The following is a 24816-nucleotide window of genomic DNA, read 5'->3' as shown; positions in this document are numbered from 1 at the left end:
TGGAAAGGCTCTTCTTTCTCCTTTGTGAGCGTGGCCATTCCATTATCATATGAGCAATAATGATACATGACTGAATACTCACATCACCAGTGAGAACTTCCCGAGTGCTAGACTCTAAGTGAAGTACTTTAGAATAACCCAGTGATGTAATGAGTTGTTTCCCAGACGGTTCAGCAGAAAAGAACCCGCCAGCCAGTGTAGATTGTGAAATGCAGGAGACCTGGGTTCAGTCTCTGGGTGGGGAAGATCCCCTGGAGGTGGAAATGGCAATCCATTTCCGTATTCTTGCCTGAAAAATTCCACGGATAGAGGATCTTGGGTGCTACAGGCCACAGGGCTGCAAAGAGTTGGACACGAATGAGCACCTGAACATGCACACAGTCGTGCAAATACTGCTGGTTTCTCTGTTTGACAAATGGTCAGACATCATTGCTGTTGTTGTTCAGTCATCCGATTTTGTCTGATTCTTTGTGACCCCATGGACTATACACTCCAAGGAATTGTCTAGGCCAGAATACTGGAGTGGGTAGTGTTTCCCTTCTCCAGGGGATTTTTCTGATTCCCCGCATATTGTAAGAGTCAACTTGAGAATTCTTGTTTTTTATTTCATTTCAAATAGCCTTTGCGTATCTGAAAGGACAGTGTAGGTACTTTCGAGATGTATTCTGCAAAACAAAGCCCTTTTGGCAAATGTGGTCATGATCTCCAGGTCGGCATTGCTGTGGTAAGTGTCACATCTCAGCCAGAAGCCAGATCCTAAGCCCTTCCTCTGGCAGAAACAAAGTCACAAAATAAGCCAAGAAAGGGAGCTGGAAAAACAAACCACACCAACAACCAGAAACTCATCCCTCATGAGACAAAGCTAGAGAAAAAGCCAACATCCGTGTGGCCCCAAAACCCTCTTGGCAACGAATGTCCAGTAAGGAAGAGACGAAACATATCAAGTTCTAAGGAGAGGCAATGCCCATGGCCAGTGTGGTTTAGCAACGGCCTGACTGCTCAGATGTAGACACACACCAATGTAAACCCTCTGCAGACGGCAGTGATGGTCATCACCATAGTAAGTGTTTAGTCTGGTGACAACCTGCTCTGGGCACCACATAAGGGAGCAGACCTGATTCTCTTCCTCTGCCCCCACACCATTCACTCATGAAGGCAGCTCAGGTGCTATCGAGCCCTGCCTGCCTGTCTGGCTCGTCCATGAGCTGTGACCACCTCCAGGGAAGGACTCCACCTTCTCTTCTCTCTGCACCATGAACCTGCACACAGGGGGCCTTCACAACCTCAGGAGACTCACCCCACCCACACTATAGCCAGAACCCTCCCCAGGCATTAAAACAGCTGTGGAGTCACTTTGGCCTAAGCCCTGGTTACGGATCCCTGCAACCTACTACAGCCTCTACAGCGTGAATAATCAGGTCCTTTATACACAGATTCCTGGCTGTGAGATTCGAGCTTTGGATTCATTGTCAGCTCTGTCCCTCCCGTGGCAGCCAGGTGGGCCGCGATGCAGACAAAGGAGCTCATGAGCTGAGTATCAAGGGAGGCATTGAAAGGACAGCGATGGAGGCAACCTGTTGCAAACTGAGGGAGGGTCCCTACGTGTCTCAGAAAAGGCCTCTGGTGTGCAGGTGTGGAGGAGGGCTCCCACGGTGCAAAGGAAAGAGAGGTACTCAGGGGCAAAGGCTCATAGCCTCTCCTGTAGCAGCTCCACTTGGTAGCTCGTGAACAGTGGACAGCCAATGTGGTCACATGAGTGTGACTCTTATTCCCTCACAAAGCAAGAGAAAGGGGGCAGGGTATGGGAGAACCCGGAGGGTGTGGTGGGGCGGATGAAGGGAGGTGTCCTTCCTCTCTTCAGTGCAAATTGCTTTTGTGAGTCTCAGAGCTTCCAGACGGCAGTTACCAAGTCAGGTCCCCACAGTATCCAGTGTGGGCTGGGTGCCTTAGCCCCTGTCACATGGACAAGCCACACCATATGGCTTCCCTGGGTTCTAACAGCAGGATCTGGGGAGTTTGTCTAGGTGCACACTTCCTTGCTGTAGCTGTGTCACCTGTTACCCGCTTCTCTGAGCCCCAGTTTTGTCCTCTAGAAAAAAGACATCGATTGCTACCTTAGCAGGTTGCCACCTTAATCCTGTGAAGACTAATTAGGGGAATCCTACAATTAATAGCTGGCCTTAAGAGATATCAATGAATAGCTGGCCTTAAGAGATACTGGGCTGCTCGGCGCGACCCAGCTCGCTCGGATCTGCTTGGGAGAATCCACCGCCATCCGCCACCATGGTGAACTTCACAGTAGACCAGATCCGGGCCATCATGGACAAGAAGGCCAACGTCCGGAACATGTCTGTCATTGCCCACGTGGACCATGGCAAGTCCACTCTGACAGACTCCCTGGTGTGTAAGGCGGGTATCATCGCCTCTGCCCGGGCTGGGGAGACCCGCTTCACTGACACCCGGAAGGACGAGCAGGAGTGATGCATCACCATCAAGTCAACAGTCAACGGCCATCTCCCTTTTCTACGAGCTTTCAGAGAACGACTTGAATTTCGTCAAGCAGAGCAAGGATGGCTCTGGCTTCCTCATCAACCTCATTGATTCCCCTGGGCACGTCGACTTTTCCTCAGAGGTGACAGCCGCACTCCGTGTCACTGACGGTGCCTTGGTGGTGGTGGACTGTGTGTCTGGTGTGTGTGTGCAGACAGAGACGGTGCTGCGCCAGGCCATCGCTGAGCACATCAAGCCAGTGCTGATGATGAACAAGATGGACCGGGCCCTGCTTGAGCTGCAGCTGGAGCCTGAGGAGCTCTACCAAACCTTCCAGCGTATCGTGGAGAATGTCAACGTCATTATCTCTACCTACGGCGAGGGCGAGAGCGGCCCCATGGGCAACATCAGGATTGACCCCATCCTTGGTACTGTTGGCTTTGGATCTGGTCTCCATGGTTGGGCCTTTACCCTGAAGCAGTTTGCAGAGATGTATGTGGCCAAGTTTGCCGCCAAGGGCGAGGGACAGCTAGGGCCTGCTGAGCAGGCCAAGAAGGTGGAGGACATGATGAAAAAGCTGTGGGGAGACCGGTGCTTTGATCCAGCCACTAGCAAGTTCAGCAAGTCAGCCAATAGCCCTGATGGCAAGAAGCTGCCACGGACGTTCTGCCAGCTCATCCTGGACCCAATCTTCAAGGTGTTTGATGCAATCATGAACTTCAAGAAAGAGGAGACGGCAAAACTAATTGAAAAACTGGACATCAAGTTGGACAGTGAAGATAAGGACAAGGAGGGCAAACCACTTCTGAAGGCTGTGATGCGCCGCTGGCTGCCTGCTGGGGACGCCCTGCTGCAGATGATCACCATCCACCTGCCTTCCCCTGGGACAGCCCAGAAGTACCGCTGTGAGCTCCTGTATGAGGGTCCCCCAGACGATGAGGCAGCCATGGGCATTAAAAGCTGTGATCCCAAAGGCCCTCTCATGATGGACATTTCCAAAATGGTGCCGACCTCTGACAAAGGTCGGTTCTATGCCTTCGGCCGGGTCTTCTCAGGGCTGGTGTCTACTGGCCTGAAGGTCCGCATCATGGGACCCAACTATACTCCTGGGAAGAAGGAGGACCTGTACCTGAAGCCGATCCAGAGGACAATCCTGATGATGGGCCGTTACGTGGAGCCCATCGAGGATGTGCCTTGTGGCAACACTGTGGGTCTGGTGGGCGTGGACCAGTTCCTGGTGAAGACTGGCACCATCACCACCTTCGAGCATGCCCACAACATGCGGGTGATGAAGTTCAGCGTGAGCCCTGTTGTCAGGGTCGCTGTGGAGGCCAAGAACCCGGCCGACCTGCCCAAGCTGGTGGAAGGTCTGAAGCGGCTGGCCAAGTCGGACCCCATGGTGCAGTGCATCATCGAGGAGTCCGGGGAGCACATTATCGCGGGGGCTGGGGAGCTGCACTTGGAGATCTGCCTCAAGGACCTGGAGGAGGATCCTGCTTGCATCCCCATCAAGAAATCTGACCCAGTTGTCTCGTACCGGGAGACTGTCAGTGAGGAGTCGAACGTGCTCTGCCTGTCCAAGTCCCCCAACAAGCACAATAGGCTTTACATGAAGGCGCGGCCCTTCCCTGATGGCCGGGCTGAGGACATCAACAAGGGCGAGGTGTCCGCACGCCAGGAGCTCAAGCAGCGGGCCCGCTACCTGGCTGAGAAGTACGAGTGGGACGTGGCTGAGGCCCGTAAGATCTGGTGCTTCGGCCCTGATGGCACGGGCCCCAACATCCTCACGGACATCACCAAGGGTGTACAGTACCTCAACGAAATCAAGGACAGTGTGGTGGCTGGCTTCCAGTGGGCCACCAAGGAGGGGGCACTGTGCGAGGAGAATATGCGGGGCATGCGCTTTGACGTCCATGATGTGACGCTTGCACGCTGATGCCATCCACCGTGGGGGTGGCCAGATCATCCCCACAGCTTGGCACTGCCTGTATGCCAGTGTGCTGACTGCCCAGCCCCGGCTCATGGAGCCCATCTATCTTGTGGAGATCCAGTGCCCGGAACAAGTGGTTGGTGGTATCTACGGTGTCCTGAACAGAAAGCGGGGCCACGTCTTTGAGGAGACCCAGGTGGCCGGCACTCCCATGTTTGTTGTGAAGGCCTACCTCCCTGTCAATGAGTCCTTTGGCTTCACCGCTGACCTGAGGTCCAACACGGGTGGCCAGGCCTTCCCCCAGTGTGTATTCGACCACTGCCCGGTGACCCCTTTGACAACACCAGCCGCCCCAGTCAGGTGGTGGCGGAGACACGCAAGTGCAAAGGCCTGAAGGAAGGGATCCCAGCCTTGGACAACTTCCTGGTCAAGTTGTAGGCGGCCTCTGCTTAGCCTGCCACTGGGTGGGACTTGGCGCGGCCCCTGCGCCCAGGGACAAGTGACCACAGCAACAAGCCCCCACATTCTCCACAACACCTCGAGGCTGTCCAGACCCAGTAATGCTCTGCCTGACAGGTTTCTGGGGCCCACTTCGTGCCATCACTCAACATGAACACTTGATGCTGTTTCTTTCGATATTTCTTTCCAGATTTTAGGGGCAACAAGTGCCCTCGGAGCAGGGACTTATCTGGCCGGTGGGAATGCGGGAGGGGATGGGACAACCAATACTTTTTTGTTGAGAGGGAAACTTAATGTCAAAAAGTTAAAAATAAACGCATTAAGAGGTTTATTTGGGTAAATGGCCCCTAGTGGATTTTCCTCCAGAAGGGGCAAGAAACAAGCGGGTAGATGTTCTCTTTGGACAGAAGCTAGAAGGCAGGAAACCCCGCCTGCACAGTGTCACTGAGCACCTCCAGCTGTATTAGTGCCATTGGAATAATAAACTCAACATGGTGGGAAAAAAAAAAAAGAAAAAAAGAGAGAGATACTGGGCTTCCCTGATAGCTCAGCTGGTAAAGAATCCTCTTGCCATGCAGGAGTCCCAGGTCTGATTCCTGGGTTGGGAATCCTGATCCACTGCAGAAGGGACAGGCTACCCACTCCAGTAGTCATGGGCTTCTCTTGTGGCTCAGCTGGTAAAGAATCTGCCTGCAATGCAGGAGACCTGGGTTCAATCCCTGGACTGGGAAGATCCCCTGGAGAAGGGAAAGGCTACCCACTCCAGTATTCTGACCTGGAGAATTCCATGAACTGTATAGCCTATGGGGTCGCAAGAATCATACACGAATGAGGGACTTTCACTTCATTTTCAAGAGATACGACCTGAATCCAGATTAAACTGGCGTCTCCAAGTGTCATCTGGCATTTCTTCCCTGAAGCCAGCCAAAACCCACACAGCTGCATTTCCAGGGTCTCCACTTAGCCAGCTGGACAGAAAACCCAACATGGTTCAAACAAGCTGACAGGCAAGCAGGAGAGGACTCACAGGCAGACCGCTTCCCTCCGGTTTCAGGTGGAGCTCCGGGACCACAGCAGGAACCGGCGCTCTCAACCCCTGGGCTCAGCAACGGCCTCATTCTCAGGCCAGCAGCTCTGCCCTCATGGGCTCAGGAAGGTCACCAACTGCCCCAGGCTGACCTCACGCCCCTCCCACTGCTGGAGCCTGACCTCACCCAGCCCCACCCCTTCTGGCAGAAGGCGAGCTCCTCTTCCCTTGCTTCCAGCGAGAGGCCCGGCCCTGGGCCCCGATTGGTCACCGCACCAGTCCTGAGCCAATCACGGTGGCCAGGAGGGATAGAACACACCGACTGGCCAGGTTCAGGTCATGTGACCATACTCTCCAGGACACGGGTGAGTTGCTCCCCCTGTGTCAGCGGTGGAGACAGTGCGATGCCCAAGAGCAGGGCTGAGAGTCCAGTCACTGTGTCCGTGTGCTCAGTGTCCTGGGACGTGCCTGCGCATCCTCTCTACACACCACTTTGTCCTCTGCAGGCAAAATATTCATGACACACCTCTTTCCTTCCCAAGCGCTGTTTCACGCACCCACATTCAAGGGAGCAGGGCCTTCTGTTTGAAGATAGGTTATGAGATCCTCTCTTGACCTCTGGGCTTGGTACTTGTATCATGTTAGAATAATTTATTCGGTCTAAAAACCCCCACAAGCACCACCACATGCAGCTTTGCGTATTCAGGATTCTTAGCTGTTCTGAGTTGAGGGCATGGCCCACGGGCCTCCCAAAGGGAATGAATTTTGTCCAAGGAAGCACCTGAGAGGCTGAATCACTGAATCACTTTGCTATACACCTTAAACAAACTAATTATTGTAAATTAACAATACCTGAACTTAAAAGATATTCCTTCATCCAAAATTGTTCGAAATTCTGTAAAGTTTTTCTTTCAGTCGTTGGTTCTTCAGTTCAATTCAGTTCAGTTCATTTCAGTTCGTTTCAGTTCAGTCGCTCAGTCTTGTCCAACTCTGCGACCCCATGAACTGCAGCACGCCAGGCCTCCCTGTCCATCACCATCTCCCGGAGTTCACTCAAACTCACATCCATCTAGTCGGTGATGCCATCCAGCCATCTCATCCTACGTCGTCCCCTTCTCCTCCTGCCCCCAATCCCTCCCAGTATAAGGGTCTTTTCCAAAGAATCAACTCTTTGCATGAGGTGGCCAAAATACTGGAGCTTCAGCTTTAGCATCATTCCTTCCAAAGAACACCCAGGGCTGATCTCCTTTGGAATGGGCTAGTTGGATCTCCTTGCAGTCCAAGGGACTCTCAAGAGTCTTCTCCAACACCACAGTTCAAAAGCATCAATTCTTCAGTGCTCAGCTTTCTTTACAGTCCAACTCTCTCACCCATACATGACTACTGGAAAAGCCATAGCCTTGACTAGACGGACCTTTGTTGGCTAAGTAATGTCTCTGCTTTTGAATATGATATCTACGTTGCTCATAAATTTTCTTCCAGGGAGTAAGCGTCTTTTAATTTCATGGCTGCAGTCAACATCTGCAGTGATTTTGGAACCCGAAAAATTAAGTCTGAAACTGTTTCCCCATCTATTTCCCATGAAGTGATGGGACAAGATGCCATGATCTTTGTTTTCTGAATGTTGAGCTTTAAGCCAACTTTTTCACTCTCCTCTTTCACTTTCATCAAGAGGCTTTCTAGTTCCTCTTCACTTTCTGCCATAAGGGTGGTGTCCTCTGCATATCTGAGGTTATGATATTTCTCCCAGCAATCTTGATTCCAGCTTGTGCTTCTTCCAGCCCAGCGTTTCTCATGATGTACTCTGCATAGAAGTCAAATAAGCAGGGTGTCAATATACAGCCTTGACGTTCTCCTTTTCCTATTTGGAACCAGTGTGTTGTCCCTGTCCAGTCTGTTGCTTCCTGACCTGCATATAAGTTCCTCAAGAGGCAGGTCAGGTGGTCTGGTATTCTCATCTCTTGAAGAATTTTCCATGGTTTATTCTGGTCCACACAGTCAAAGGCTTTGGCATAGTCAATAAAGCAGAAATAGATGGGTTATTTTGGAACTCTTCTTTTTTGAAGATTCAGCAGATGTTGGCAATTTGATCTCTGGTTCCTCTGCCTTTTCTAAAACCAACTTGAACATCTGGAAGTTCACGGTTCACGTAGTGCTGAAGCCTGGCTTGGAGAATTTTGAGCATTGCTTAAGTTGTGTGTGAGATGAGTGCAATTGTGTGGTAGTTTGAGCATTCTTTTCCTTGCCTTTCTTTGGGACTGGAATGAAAACTAACCTTTTCCAGTCCTGTGGCCACTGCTGAGTTTTCCAAATTTGCTGGCAACTTGAGTGCAGCACTTTCACAGCATTGTCTTTCAGGATTTGAGATAGCTCAACTGGAATTCCATCGCCTCCACTAGCTTTGTTCATAATGATGCTTTCTAAGGCCCACTTGACTTCATTCCAGGATGTTTGGCTCTAGGTGAGTGATCACACCATCGTGATTATCTTGGTCGTGAAGCTCTTTTTTGTACACTTCTTCTGTGTATTCCTGCCACCTCTTCTTAATATCTTCTGCTTCCGTTAGGTCCATACCATTTCTGTCCTTTTTCGAGCCCATCTTTGCATGAAATATTCCCTTGGTGTCTCTAATTTTTTTGAAGAGATCTCTAGTCTTTCCCATTCTGTTGTTTTCCTCTATTTCTTTGCATTGATCACTGAGGAAGACTTTCTTATCTCTTTTTGCTATTCTTTGGAACTCTGCATTCAGATGCTTATATCTTTCCTTTTCTCCTTTGCTTTTCACTTCTCTTCTTTTCACAGCTATTTCTAAGTCCTCCCCAGACAGCCATTTTGCTTTTTTGCACTTCTTTTCCACGGGGATGGTCTTGAGCCCTGTCTCCTGTACAATGTCACGAACCTCAGTCCAGAGTTCATCAGGCACTCTATCTATCAGATCTAGTCCCTTAAATCTATTTGGTTGTTAGTATGTTTCTAATTGGTTTGCTGGTGTTTTGTGAGGTAGGGATCCAACTTACTTTCCCATATGGATACCAAATTGCCCCAATGGGATGATTCTTTTGTCCTTTCTCCTGGAAATGTCCTTTCTGGGTTTGCATATTAAAAAGCTTTTTTAAAAATGCCAAGTATCAAGCGCTTCAGATCTTTTCTAATTTGTAGAGCTCCCCAGAGGCATGTTTCCTTTTCTGTGTCTTTTCTTTGCATTTCACCATTGCCATTTTCTGGTATACATAAGTACCCTCAGAGGGTTCTCTGTAGTGAACCGTGTATGTTTCTGTGAGAACAGAGGATGTGAGCATGGAGGAGGGTCTGAGTCCATAGTGACCATGTGACCATGCTCAGCAACCCCAATATTAAGTCTGGCTGAGACCTCCTAAGGCAAGGTCTGTGTTTCGTCCTCTCGGTGTCTGGATATGCAGAACGATGTCGGTGGATTGGGACTTGGATCTCTGGGTCCAGCAGTGTAGAGATATATCCATAGCCTGCTTTTCCATTATATTTTCCTCCTGTAGGCTCTGCTGAGCTGGTGTGGAGATATTTCTGCTAAAAGCTTGAGAGGTCGTCAGTCTTTCTGCTTCTCATCCCCTGCCTCGCCTGTACTTCTGTCATTTTTTAAAAATTTAGCTAGTTTTCAATGTTGTCCATCCTTGTGTCATTCTGACCCTCAGGCCCCTGTGGTTTAATAGACCTCCAGCTCCCAAGAGCTCTTTGCCTGGTGGAGACATGGAGAACTCAGGGAGCAACACTACATCACACTGGAGCCTGGACCAGAGAGAAGGTTCTTGCCAGGAAGGCTCCATCCCTGCTGTGGGGGGTTCGGAGTTATCACTTCTGATTGTGCATGGCCCTCGGTGCAGGCCCCACTCTGAGATCTGGAAAGGAGGTGGCTTCCCTCATTGACACAGAACTAGTATTTGTTTGTCCTCGTCCTTGTCCAGTCCCATTCCGCTCCCAGGCTCTACCCTTGACCCTCGCCCACAGGATCAGGAGAGCCCAGTTCTAGAGGAGTTTCATACAAGGAGAGGCTCCTGGAGACACTCCAACCCCTCGGCCTAAATAAGCATTTCCTTGGAGTTTCACAGCCCTGGGAGGAGACACTGGTTTTGTGTTCACTTTACAGTTGAATATGTTGAGCCTCAGATCATTGTGTGATTTGCCCTGGGTCACTCTGCAGGTCAGTGGGTGAGCTGGGATTTGAACCCAGACTCTAGGTCTTGGAGCCCGTGACTGTACAGGTATTTCTGCCCCTCAGTTAAATTTATTTCAGGGTTTGTTTTTTGTTTTTTTTTTTTTTGTTTTTTTTGGATGCATTTGTATATGGGACTGTTCTGTTCTCTTTCTGATGGTTCATATCTTGCTATGTTGCCGAGTTTATTAGTTTTAATAGTTGTTACTTGGTGGAGTTTTTAAGGTTACATATAAATCCTGTTGTAATCGAATAGTGACAGTGCAACTTCATCTGTTCTGATGGGGGTGCCTTTAATTTCCTTTTCTTGCCTAGTTACTCTGGGAAGGACACTTCCACTGCTATGATGAGCAAGGTAGGTGAGATTGGACATCCTTGTTCTTTCCTGATCTTTCAGGAAAACCTCTGGTGGCTCAGATGGTAAAGCATCTGCCTACAGTGTGGGAGACCCAGGTTGGATCCCTGGGCTGGGAAGATCCCCTGGAGAAGGAAATGGGAACCCACTCCAGTACGCTTGCCTGGAAAATCCCATAGACGGAGGAGCCTGGTAGGCTACAGTCCACGGGGTCGGCAAGAGTCGGGCACAACCGACAGACTTCACTGTCACTTTTTACCTCTTTACCACTGAGTTGGATGTTAGCCGTGGGCTTGTCTTATATACCCTTTAGTATGTTCCATGTATAGCCACTGTACTGAGAGATTGTATGAAAATTGATGTTAGCCTTTGTCGAAAGCTTTTTCTGCAATTATTGAGAAGATCATGTGATTTTATTCTTAATTTTGCTTATATTGTGTATCACAGTGATTGATGTGCAGATCATAAATCATGCTTGCAGGCACAGAATAACTTACATTTGGTCACAGTGTATGATTCTTTTAATGTATTCATCAATTTGGTTTGCTAATATACTTTTAAGGATTTTTACATCCATGTACAGCAGAGTCAGGGTTCTCTGGTGGTTCATATGGTAAAGAATCTGCCTGCAACCCAGGAGACCTAGGTTTGACCCCTAGGTCAGGAAGATCCCCTCGAGAAAGGAATGGCTACCCACTCCAATATTCTTGCCTGGAAAATTCTCTGGACAGAGGACCTGGTGGGCTACAGTCCATGGGTCACAAATAACTGGACATGACTGAACGATTCACACTTACAAGACTACTTCTTGACAGTCGTAATATCTAAATTTAAGATTTTCTCTCAGTCAAAAATTACAGTCAAATACAAAATGTCAAAAGTCAAAGAGTCCTTAGAAATAAATGACAATAAGGTATAACAGATGAAAGCAAAAAGGACTCCACATAATTTACTTTTCATAAGAATTTTAGATCTTCAGAGGAATTCTCATTAAGCTGAATTAAAATGCAAGCTTTAGTTTAGAATGGAAACTTTTTTGGTATTATGTTTCTATGTCGAGACTGAAATTTCATTATTTATGTATATGTATTAAGCAATACTGTGTGGATATTAAAATCATATTTTCAAAACCTTTAATGACATTTATAAGTACTTATAGTGGAAAAACAACTAGGAAGAGAAGATGATCCCATATAGGTTTAATGACATTGCATATGTGTTGAATGATAGTTTTCAGACTGTATTTATTTATTTTTAATTGAAGAATAACTGCTTTACAATGCTTGGTTGGTTTTCCTCATACAACAACACAAGTAAGCCCTAAGTATATTATCCACTCTTCGGTGAGCCTGCCTCCCACTTCCCAACATCCCACCATCCCACCCTCTAGGTCGTCACAGAGCTCCCTGCTGGGCTCCCTATGTTATATAGCAACTTCCCACTAGCTAGCTAGTTTGCATATGGTAGTGGCTATGTTTCAATGCTACTCTCTCAATTTGTCCCCCCCTCTTCTCCCGCTGAGTTCACAAGTCCTTCCTCTACATCTGTGCATCTATTCAGTTCAGTTCAGTGGCTCAGTCGTGTCTGACTCTTTACAACCCCATGAACCCTAGCACACCAGGCCTCCCTGTCCATCACTAACTCCCGGGGTTTACCCAAACTCATGTGCATTGAGTCGGTGATGCCACCTAACCATCTCATCCTCTGTCATCCCCTTCTCATCCTCTGTCATCCTCTTCTCCTCCTGCCTTCAATCTTTCCCAACATCAGGGTCTGTTCAAATCAGTCAGCTCTTCATCATCATGTGGCCAAAATATTGGAGTTTCAGCTTCAACATCAGTCCTTCCAATGGACACCCAGGACTGATTTCCTTTAGGATGGACTGGTTGAAATCTCTTGCAGTCCAGGGGACTCTCAAGAGTCTTTTCCAACACCACAGTTCAAAAGCATCAATTCTCTGCTCAGCTGTTTTTATAGTCTGACTCTTACATTCATACGTGACTACTAGAAAAATCTTAGCCTTGACTAGACAGACTTTGTTGACAAAGCAATGTCTCTGCTTTTGAATATGCTGTCTAGGTTGGTCATAACTTTCCTTCCAAGGAGTAAGCATCTTTTCATTTCATGTCTGCAATCACCATCTGCAAGGAAAGATATAAGCATCTGAATGCAGAGTTCCAAAGAAGAGCAAAGAGAGATAAGAAAGCCTTCCTCAGTGATTCATGCAAATAAATAAAGGAAAGCAATAAAATGGGAAAGACCAGAGGTCTCTTCAAGAAAATTAAAGATACCAAGGGAATATTTCATGCAAAGATGGGCTCAATAAAGGACAGAAATGGTATGGACCTAACAGAAGCAGAAGATATTAAGAAGAGGTGGCAACAATACACAGAAGAACTGTACAAAAAAGAGCTTCACGACCAAGATAAAAACGATGGTGTGATCACTCACCTAGAGCCAGACATCCTGGAATGTGAAGACAAGTGGGCCTTAGAAAGCATCACTACGAACAAAGCTAGTGGAGGTGATGGAATTCCAGTTGAGCTATCTCAAATCCTGAAAGACAATGCTGTGAAAGTGCTGCACTCAATTTGCCAGCAAATTTGGAAAACTCAGCAGTGGCCACAGGACTGGAATAGGTTAGTTTGATTCCAATCCCAAAGAAAGGCAAGGAAAAGAATGCTCAAACTACCGCACAATTGCACTCATCTCACACGCTAGTAAAGTAATGCTCAAAATTCTCCAAGCCAGGCTTCAGCACTATGTGAACCATGAAGTTCCAGATGTTCAAGCTGGCTTTAGAAAAGGCAGAGGAACCAGAGATCAACTTGCCAACATCCTCTGGATCATGGAAAAAGCAAGAGAGTTCCAAAAAAACCCATCTATTTCGGCTTTATTGACTATGCCAAAGCCTTTGACTGTGTGGACCACAATAAACTGTGGAAAATTCTGAAAGAGATGGGAATCCCAGACCACCTGACCTGCCTCTTGAGAAACCTATATGCAGGTCAGGAAGTAACAGGACATGGAACAACAGACTGGTTCCAAATAGGAAAAGGAGTACGTCAAGGCTGTGTATCGTCACCCTGCTTATTTACCTTCTATGCAGAGTACATCATGAGAAACGCTGGGCTGGAAGAGGCACAAGCTGGAATCAAGATTTCCGGGAGAAATATCAATAACTCAGATATGCAGATGACACCACCCTTATGGCAGAAAGTGAAGAGGAACTAGAAAGCCTCTTGATGAAAGTGAAAGAGGAGAGTGAAAAAGTTGGCTTAAAGGTCAACATTCAGAAAGCTAAGATCGTGGCATCTGGTCCCATCACTTCATGGCACATAGATGGAGAAACAGTGGAAACAGAGTCAGACTTTATTTTGGGGGGTTCCAAAATCACTGCAAGTGGTGACTGCAGACATGAAATTAAAAGATGCTAACTCCTTGGAAGAAAATTTATGAGCAACGTAGATATCATATTCAAAAGCAGAGACATTACTTAGCCAACAAAGGTCCATCTAGTCAAGGCTATGGTTTTTCCAGTAGTCATGTATGGATGTGAGAATTGGACCTTGAGGAAAGCTGAGCCTTGAAGAACTGATGCTTTTGAACTGTGGTGTTGGAGAAGACTCTTGAGAGTCCCTTGGACTGCAAGGAGATCCAACTAGTCCATTCTAAAGGAGATCAGCCCTGGGTGTTCTTTGGAAGGAATGATGCTAAAGCTGAAGCTCCAGTATTTTGACCACCTCATGAGAAGAGTTGACTCATTGGAAAAGACCCTGATGCTGGGAGGGATTGGGGGCAGGAGGAGAAGGGGACGACAGAGGATGAGATGGCTGGATGGCATCACGGACTCGATGGATGTGAGTCTGAGTGAACTCCGGGAGATGGTGATGGACAGGGAGGCCTGGCGTGCTGCAATTCATGGGGTCGCAAAGAGTCGGACACGACTGAGCGACTAAACTGAACTGAACAGGTCTAGAACAAGCTTGACTTTCGGTCAAAGCACCTCGTGTTATTTTCAACTATTATAAAAGGAAATGAAAGGGAATAAGGTGTAGTGTTCTGGTGCTATACTCTGTTTTAAAAACAGGATTTTTATGCTGAGTCTTTGAGCACAGCAAAAAAGGTTCACGGTTTTATTTTTTTTTCCTCCTCCTATTTATACACAGATGAAATTCTTGAGAAATCTAGGTAAGGGGTTGAAGTTGAGGTTAATTGGTGTTAAATCCAGGAGAATTGGAGGAAGCCAGGAAGATGGAAGAAGAAGTGGATGGGGCTGCCATCAATAAAATCGGCACCCTTCTCCTGCATCACACCCCTCTGCAGTGTAACCCATGGCACTTTGTCTTCAGTCAGTCCCTCCCGCTAGCCCCATGAGGACAAGAGAGCGACTCAGCTTTGCCCACTGAGCACAGGGGTGGTGGGCCCAGTTCATCTGACCTGTGTGAAGAAATTGGGCCTGCAGCCCAGCACACAGGGCACCAGACCCATCCATTCTGTGTGTTTAGGCAAAAGTGGCTGAGGATCACAGTCCAACAAATACCAAAGCTGCTTCTGATTCCAGACACTCCTGACTGCATTTTCTTTTAAAGTATAATCAGGCTCCCTCCTGATTGCACTTTGTCTCAGATTGCATAATGAACATGCTTTTGTTTAAAAAATTGTTTTGCATTGTCACTTCTGAACTGTGTTGATGATATCGTATCTGACATAGCGACAGAGTTTGGTGTTTTGTGTTTATTTTCACTCAAGCTGGGTAGAAGACAGAAGAACGACCTGAGAAGTGTCACTCTTTCGGAGGCCAGCGCTCAGGTGAAGGATATTGCAATATTCAGGGAGAGGATAATTCTAAAAGATGGACTTCAATAAGGTATTTTGAGCATATTTTCCATGGGATCTTAGTAGATGAAAAAGATCCAAATATGGAGAAGGGATGGCACCCACTCCAGTGTTCTTGCCTGGGAAATTCTTGCCTGGGACAGAGGAGCCTGGTGGCCTACAGTCCATGGCATCACAAAGAGACAGACACAGCTTAGCCACTGAACAGCAACAATACACAACCAGGCAGATTGTGATTTGGGGAAACGCTGCTTGATGGAAATGTAGAATAAAACGGAGAGTGAAGTGACCTAGCAAACATGGAGCATAGAGTTTTGGAAGAAATTAAAAGTGTATAGAATAATAGTTGCAAATATTCAAGCAATAAAGTCTGTGGCTAAAGGAAAAAAAGGAAAAGATCCAGATAAAGAAAAGAAAGTATTTGTAAAGACGGATAAAGATCAAGCTTCTGAAATCCGGGTGACAATGATGCTCACTGAGAGCTGTAAGCTGTGCGGTCTTCATCACAGAAATCTTCTTCCTGTCACCAGGGTGTGTATAGGAGAAAAGCCCTTGCGGATATTGGCTTACATGAACTGGGGGAATCTTAGATTGTTTTTATGGCAGCACCAATTAGTAGAGGCCCATAATCCAAGGGCGGTGTCTCAACAAGACTTGGTTCACATGACTGTTCAGATTGCCTGAGGAATGAGCCATCTGTCCAGCAGGGAAGTCATCCACCAAGATGTGGCTGTTAGGAACCGTGTCGCTGAGGACACACTTCAAGTGAAGATTGCAGACAATGCTGTCTGCAGAGACGTGTTCCCCATGGACTCTGTCATTGCCTGGGGGACAATGAGAACAGGCGGGTTTGGTGGATGGCCCTTGAAAGTCTGGTTAATAACGAGTTCTCCAGTGCCAGTGACCTGTGCGCCTTCAGAGGGAGGCTGTGGGAGCTAGCTTTTGACTCTGGGCCTAATGCCCTACGTGGACAGGGACCCCTTTGACATGGCTGCGTGCCCTAAAAGACGGTTACCGCACTGTCCTGAGGAACTGTTTGCTGTGATCGCTTGTTGCTGGCCCTTCGATCTGGAAGAAAGATCCTAGTTTTAGCAGCTGCTCATGGATAGCCACCTCTGCCATGTCCTCATGATTACAGATGGGTCACTAATTGCACCCCATGTTCAGCTATGTATCTTGAAAGAAAAAGATCAAAGAATTTGCGCACCTGCCTTGAAACCACCACAGGTAACTACTATTAATAATCCTGCTTTTCCCTCTAAACATTCTTAAACACCTTTTTTTAAACATTTTTTCATTTCACTAATTATTTTGCTACAATGTTACTTTTGATAACTCCCTAACATACTGTATGGGTCTAACACCAGTAACTTAACCAGAATCCCACTGGGAACATTTTGATTATTTTGAAGTTTTTGACATTTGAATAATACTACAAAAACGTTTTGTCACATAAATGTCTATATGCGTGTTAGTCACTCAGTTGTGTCCAACTCTTTGCCACCCACGAGCTGTAGCCTGCCAGGCTCCTCTGTCCAGAGGATTCTCCAGACAAGAACAATGGAATGGGTTGCCATTCCCTTCTCCACGGGATCTTCCCAACCCAGGGGTTGAACCCAGGTCTCCTGCATTGCAGGCAGATTCCTCATCATCTGAGCCACCGAGGAAGCCCAAATGTCTCTCAAATCCATGATTATTGAACAAGGCTAAGAGGTAGACTAAAATGATCGTTTGTGTGGAAATGGTTTCAGCAACTCAGAGAATGGAGCAAAAGCCAAGTGCTTCATAAGACACTGTCTGGACACTCTCCAGGGAGGGAGAGGTGGAAATCCTGGGAAGTGGTTTGCATCAGGAAGATTCCAGACTCCTGTGGGATGGTAGCATAATGGAGGACAGAAACAGCTGTCAAAGCCAGAGACCTTTCGCTGTGATTCAGCAGGGAAAGCATGAGGTGTGCCCAAGAGGACAGAACAGACAAAAGAATCCAGAGGAAGACACTCAAGTGCTGAGACACGGTAGAACCCGAGTCTGAGGAGTCAAGAAAAAAAAAGGCCAAGATGACTCAGGACCCAGGAAAGGGATGGGTGAAAAGTCACTTCACGATTTTGTGGCATCTATTCCAAACACTGAGTTTTGTATTTTCTATTTGTCCAACTCAAACTATTGGGGGATGTCAAAGAATCTTTAAAAGTTTATATGTATTTAATGAAATTCTATAGAGTGAATGTTTAATATCCAGGCAGAGAGACTGTGTGCACCCTGCTTATCTTTACTACTGGGGACAAATTTCTGGCCTTTAATCCTATTCTTTTCAATTTATAAAATGGACATGACATTTTTCAGATTTGCTTAAAGTTTAAGTTCTTTGAGCAAAGATTGTGGCCAACTTTGCTTAAAGGCTGTTTGAAGGGTTAACAGGACTTTTCAGGTGGTGCTAGTGGTAAAGAACCCTCCCTGTCAATGTAGGGGACCTAAGAGATGCTGGTTGCATCTCCGGGCCAAGAAGAGCCTCTGTAAGAGAGCATGGCAACCCACTCCAGTATTCTTGCCTGGCGAATCCCATGAACAAAGAAGCCTGGTGGGCTAAGGTCCATAGGTTGCAAAGAGTTAGACATGACTGAAGCGACTTAGCATGCAACAAGCACAAATGGTTGACACGCCTTAGAAGGGAGAGGTTGGCTACTGCCTTGTAGGGGCTAGAGGTTGTCCCCTGCCGATCAGGGCCATGTACTCACATTCTAGGCTTCTTTCCTCCGAAAGAGGCTTTGTTTCTATTCCAGAAGAAAATACAGGATCTTTCCTACTGAGGAGGAGAGCAGGAGCAGATGTGTCAGCCATCTATTTAAGCTCTGAGTTTCATAACCTGGAATTTATGCATAAACCCCATTGCACACACAGGTACACATGCCTCTACCCTCTCCCCCTGGGGGGAACCAGGGCTAAGTTTATTCGGCAATGAAACAGTCTGATGCTTGATCCAGAGATCTCATGTCGGGCTGGTGTGTATACAGTTGGCTAGCATGTATGTTTGTATGCATACATATACACTTGCATACTGGTATAAATACATGCCACCCAGGTATACGTGCACACTCATAAAGACTCATATAAATAACTGTGGTAAGGTAACTCGTTAACTCAGAAGTAGGATCTCAGACCTGTCAGAATTTCAGACAAAATACCGAGAAATGGATCAACAGAAGCAGTGGGATGTCTCAAGATCAGGGTAAAAGGATGGTGACTTCCCCCACCTCCAGTCGCTCACTTGCTCTGATGAAACAAGCTGCCATGTTTTGTGCAGCCCTATGGAGAGGCCCGGGCTTCCCTGGTGGCACTGGGGGTAAAGAACCTGCTTGCCATTGCTAGAGACCCAAGAGAGGCCAGTTCAGTCCCCGAATTGGAAAGATCCCCTGGAGGAGGGCATGGCAATCCACTCCAGTATTCTTGCCTGGAGAATCCCATGGACAGAGGGAGCCTTGCACAGGGTTGCCAAGGGTCGGACACAGCTGAGGCGACTTAGCATGTACATACACACATATGGAGAGGACTGGGCTTCCCTGGTGGCTCAGCCGTGAAGACTCCGCCCGCTAATGCAGGAGACTTGGCTTTGATCCCTGGGTTGGGAAGATCTCCTGGAGAAGGAAATAGCAACCCACTCCAGTATTCTTGCCTGGAGAACTCCACGGACATAGGGGCCTGGTAGGCTACAGTCCATGGGGTTGCAAAGAGTCTGACGTGACTGAGTGACTAACAAACAATAAATGGAGAGGCCCACATCACAATAAACAATAAACGGAGAGGCCCACGTCACAAGGACAAAGGACAGCCTCCTGCCAACTGCCCCCAAGAACTGAATCCAGCCCCCACCTCATGTGTACGCTTGGAAGCACGTCCTTTCCATTCAGACCTTGAAGGGACCACAGCCCCAATCTGGTGAGACTCAGTATCAGAGAATCAATCTACACTGAACCATGAGAAATGGTGATGTAATAAAGGCTGTGACACACCTAGATGCCGTATTAGAAACAGAGACATCACTTTGCTGACAAAGATCCGTCTGGTCAACGCTATAGTATTTCCAGTAGTCAAGTACGGATGTGAAAGTAGGACCATCAAGAAGGCTGAGCACCGAGGAACTGATGCTTTGTTTAACTGTGGTGCTGGAGAAGACTCGTGAGAGTCCCTTGGATAGCAAGGAGAGCAAACCAGTCAATCTTGAAGCAAATCAACCCTGATTATTCATTGGAAGGACTGATGCTGAAGCTGAAGCTCCAATACTTTGGCCACCTGATGGGAAGAGCCGACTCACTTGAAAAGACTCTGATGCTTGAAAGATTGAAGGCATGAAAAGAAGGGGTCGACAGGATGAGATGGTTGGATGGCATCACCGACTCAGTGGACGTGAGTTAGAGCAGACTCTGAGAGAGGGGGAAGGACAGGGAGGTCTGGCATGCTGCCGTCCACGGGGTCACCAAGAGTCAGACACGACTGAGTGACTGGACAACAAGAATAAGGCTGTAGTTTTAAAACACCAAGTTTTAGGGTAATTTCCACTAATACGTGCTCTTACCTATCCTGTAAAACATGGCCCGAGTCTCCCTGGCGTCCGTGCACACGGGTGTCCCTCCCACAGCAGCAGTGCTGCTGGCCATGCCCTGCGTGCACGTTCTCGGAGGGAACAGGGCCCAGAGCATCAGGGTTCACAGGGCTGCCCTGCCCTGGGCCTCTTCATCCAGAGGCCAGTGTTTAACACAGAAGTGCCCTGGCATCTGGGGGTCAGCCACCGCTGAGGGGCCACCCTCCCTTGCAGGCTCTGGGCGGTCCTCTGGTGGGTCCATCCCGGGAGCCCAGCCCTGCTCGAGCCACTCTGAGAGCAGGAGGCTGTCTGCTCTGTCCTGTTCACGTCTCAGCTAGAAAGCTGGATTGGGTTTTAAGTTTTTTTACCAGCAGCTTTTAGCTATATGTCAGAATAAAGTCAGCCACAGAGTTCTCTCCTTGATCTGCTTGGTCCTTCACATTTCTCTGAATTCTCAAAGCAGCTGAAGCCCAGAATGGGGAGGGGCGGGGTGTCTGGAGAGGAGGGGCTCGGGCACCAGCTGCCGTCCCAGGACTGACTCGTCTATGTGTTTGTTTCCAGTTTACCCGCACTACTTCTGTAGGTGATTATACAGCGTCCAGAAGACGACAAAGGCTACATTTTGAACTTGATGCAATCTTTAATCTGTCAATACTTGTTATATGGACCATAAGATATTTTATTAGAGTTTTTCATTAGGGAAAAATTCATGAATACCATAGAGAAAATATTTTAAAATTTAATGTTTCTTATATTTATGTAAACTTATGACTTCATTTATATACTTCCTTTTTCTTGTCTATCCAGGCTATGAATATCCTTTCAGATCAGTTCCTGTTCTGATACCTGATTTTAGTCTTTCAAATGATTGTACTGTAATACTTGTCTGTATAAATCCTATGAACAAATATAGGGCTTTTGCAAATGATGCATTTATTGTCATTATTCTTGTTTAATTTTTAAATGTTAAGCCATGAGAGAAGGGGTTTTACTGCGATTGTAAAATCATCATGACACGGTGTGCATTATCCTTCCAGAATGTAACCAAGCTCTCCAACAATCACTCTGAAATGAGCAAACTGAATTTCAACCAACTGTTGTATTTTAACGACTGACCTAAACTGTACTTTGTTTCTGGGAAGAACTGCTTTTTGTCTGCAGCGTGAAGCCATTTAAAAGTACTGGGTGTTAACTGTGAGCTTCTAATGAAATTTGGGCTGAAAGGATAACTAGGAGACGACTATGAAAATCTCTCCTGTAACCCAGTCTCTGTGGACCCAGATCCCTCCTCTCTGGTGAGACTCTTCGAGGACCAATCGCGATGCCCTGCACCCGCTGTGGAGCCATCGAGCTGGACAGTGAGGACGCCACATCCCTGACAGACAGACAGCACAGTGCAGCTCTGACAAAGACCTTATTTTTCTGATGTAAATCATCTTTTTACATCTGTTTGTAAACATGTTTAAAGAATGGACCTAGGCATACATTTCTAGATTTTGATGACATAACCATTTTGGATAGTATAAGTAGCAAATGTAACTTTTACTTTTTCAGCAGCACATTAAAGCAGGCAGCAAGAGATGCATTCAGGTCATGGTGCCTTATTATGCAGCTGATATCTCAGCAGACACAGACAGCATGTCTCCTTACATGTGTGTTCTGCCTTTCCTTGTACAATTCATTGTTAACATTCTAATTTTCTATCTTTTGTGAACTTCCTGAATATGTGACAAAGTATGCACAGTCTACTTTTGAACTATTTTTTATCACAGTATTATTTATTGCTTTCTTTCAATAAAGTACTGAAGCAAAATTTCCCACTGCCAATAAAGAGTGCCGAGGGTAAGCTGTATTCTCAATGAGAACAGACCACAGCTGGTAATGGGAGCCCGTGTCATCACACGGACATTCTGTTAAGAGAAACGGATGGATACAATGGAAAGGCTAGAAGGCGGAAGTATAGGTGTCCCCAAAGGACAACCGACCTGGAATTCATGTCCTTGGATCTGGAGACAAGGGACTCCATCACTTCAGCACCTGCGGGGACGGGGCCCCTCTGCTGCTGAGGCGTGGGCAGCGGGCCGAGGGTGGGAACAAAGTGCAGGTGTCGAGGCTCACCGTGGATCCCAGGGTGGGGTGGCCGAGGGCAACCCTGACGTGGACGCGAATGATGCACTAGGGAGTGTACGTGTGCACGCTTGTGTGTGGGAGCTTTTCATGTTATTTTGGTCAACAGTCTTTGTTATTCATATATCCACAGAAACAAGAATGTAGCAGGGGGAGGTGGGAGGGAGATTCAAGAGGGAGGGGACACACGCACACCTATGGCGAATGCATGTTGCTGTACGGCAGAAATCAAACCGATACTGCACAGCAGTTATGCTTCAGAAAAAAAGAACATAGCAAGGTGGTCAGGAAAGTATGGAAAAAAGATTTCTCATAGAGATTTATAATCACAACTCTGTGTACATCTGGGAGCAGGCTGCCCACCACCATCAGACCTTCCCACCAGCATCAGACGTTTAACCCCCAGCATCAGGCCTTAGTCGAGCATCAGGACCTCCCCCAGCTCAGACCCTAGTCCAGCATCAGATGTTCCCGCCCCAGCATCAGGGCCCTCCCCCAGCATAAGGCCCTCCTCCAGCATCAGGCCTTAGTCCAGCATCAGGACCTCCCCCAGCATCAGATGTTCCACCCCCAGCAGCAGGGCCTCCCCCAGCATAAGGCCCTCCTCCAGCATCAGGCCCTCCCTCAGCAACAGGCCCTCCCCCAGCATCAAGCCCTCCCCCAGCAACAAGCCCTCCCCCAGCATCAAGCCTTCCCCCAGCATCAAGCCCTCCACCAGCATAAGGCCCTCCCACAGCATCAGGCCCTCCCCCAGCATCAGGCCCTCATCCAGCATCAGACCCTCCCCCAGCATCAGGCCTTAGTCCAGCATCAGGGCCCTCCTCCAGCATCAGGCCCTACCCCAGCGTCAGGCCCTCCTTCATCATCAGGCCTTAGTCCAGCATCAGACCTTCCCCCAGCATCAGACCCTAGTCCAGCATCAGGCCCTCCCCCAGCATCAGGCGTGGCAGCCCCACTTGTCTGACGCTCCTGAGCACACTTGGGCAGCCCCAGAGCAGCGGGACAATAGCTCTTGCAGGATGTGCATCTTTAGGAATCACCTGCGGAGCAGCAGCAGCTGGGGTCTGTTTCAGGCCAAGGAGAGGCAAAGAAGAGGCACTTCTGCCGGAGGCAGCGGTGGGTGTGGGCACGTTCCCCAGCTCTGCTGCCTCCCCGAGGGGGCTTTGCTCTCCTGCTCTTCTCACATGCTCACTCCAGGGCCCCAGGGCTGTGTCCTTCCAGATTCACGGTCTCCTTGATATCTCAAGCCCAAGTCCTGAGTTGCGTCCCAGTCCGGCGTGGCAGAGGGCTGGGAACATCCAAGCTCAAGGGCTGAAAGGATCCCAGGGGGACAGCCGAGCCCCAGCAGGTGGCAGAGCAGGCGATGAGGGTGGCCGCCCACAGAGAGCCCCACAGCAGCACTGGAAGGAGAGCAGGGATGCCTTAGCTCACTTGGGGACGTTGCCTGGCCTCAGCACTCAGATGTCACCCCAGCAGCTCTGGGGACACAGGAAGCCGGTGAGTGACACCACGCCACCCTGGCCGTGTGGGTGGGCACTGCTGACCATGGCCTCGGTTTTCATTCCAGTTCCGACTGTCCCTCCAAGGGCTGGCGGGCTCCTCCTCCGAATGGCACAGATATTTTCTTTGTGGGTGAACACATCCCGGCTTGTCTCTGTCGGCACTGTTGTCGCTCTTCGTGTGTTTTCCTCTTCTCATCCTGTGTTGCTGCTCTTCCAGTTTAACTTAGGAGCAGCCCCCTGATTTTCTGCATTTCCTAGTTGTCAGCGTTCCCTGGGGCTTTCCAGGTGGCGCTAGCGGTAAACATCCTGCCTGCCACTGCAAGAGATAACGAGACATGTGGGGTCGATCCCTGGGTTGAGAAGATGCCCTGGAGAAGGGCATGGCAACCCACTCCAGTATTCTTGCCTGGAGAATCCCACGGACAGAGGAGCTACTGGGCTACAGTCCCTGGGGTCACAAAGAGTCAGACACGACTGAAGCAGTTGAGCACACACTCAGCTTTTAGTTCAGTCACTCAGTTGTGTCCAACTCTTTGCCGCTCCGTGGACTGCAGCACTCCTGGCTTTGCTGTAATTCACTGTCTCCTGGAGTGTGCTCAAACTCATGTCCATCGAATCAGTGATGCCATAGAACCATCTCATTCCTGCTGCATCCACCAGAGAGGTGGCTGGGGCTCGGCAAAGTGCATGGTCCCACTGCGTGGATGTGAACCTGCCCTCACCACTGCCTCACCGCGTGACCATCACCGTCTGCTCCCCTGTAAATCGGGAGGTGGCAGCACCTGCTTGGTAAGGGGCACACACAGCATCTGGTATACAATCAATGCACCATCCAGCTCAGTGTTGTATTCACTAACAAGAGGGATAGCACTGAATAATCTGCTTCTTTTTCTCTCTTCTCCCTTCACTGTGCTCCAGACCACATCTGTTTTACTCACCCTGTAAATCCCACACCCAGCAAAAAGAAGACACTCAACAAATATCTGGCTGAAGAGGCAGGAACATACCCTGTCCTTAAGGAGATGAAGCCGAGCGAGACGGGGGCCTGATGATAACACTGTGTGATGAGGAGACCCCAGGAGGACCTGCGTGGCTGTGGGCTGGGGTGGGGGGCATGGGCAGAATCCCTCATGAGCTCCTGGGGATGGGGAAAGTGGCAGGAAGGAGGGGATGCTGTTCCTTGTGGGGTGCCCACAGATTGTACCTCACTCCTCTCTGATGAGCACTTAGGCCGTTTCCAAACACTTGTCACTGTTCTGGAGGAAACAGTCATTGCCCGGCTCCTACTCAACCCAATTCGTAGAATACGTTTCTCATCGGAGTAA

At 48.4% G+C, this 24816-nt stretch overlaps 1 pseudogene; it reads left to right on the top strand.

Annotated features, from left to right (window-relative positions):
• Nucleotides 1–2231: 2231 nt before the first annotated feature.
• Nucleotides 2232–5055, top strand: LOC128066753 (elongation factor 2-like; annotated as a pseudogene).
• The last annotated feature ends 19761 nt before the right edge of the window (nt 5056–24816 follow it).

This window comes from Budorcas taxicolor, chromosome 21, assembly GCF_023091745.1.
Source record: "Budorcas taxicolor isolate Tak-1 chromosome 21, Takin1.1, whole genome shotgun sequence".
Classification (NCBI taxonomy): Eukaryota; Metazoa; Chordata; class Mammalia; order Artiodactyla; family Bovidae; genus Budorcas; species Budorcas taxicolor.
Note: the sequence above shows the minus strand (reverse complement) of the source record. Positions and strands in the feature narration are given on the sequence as shown.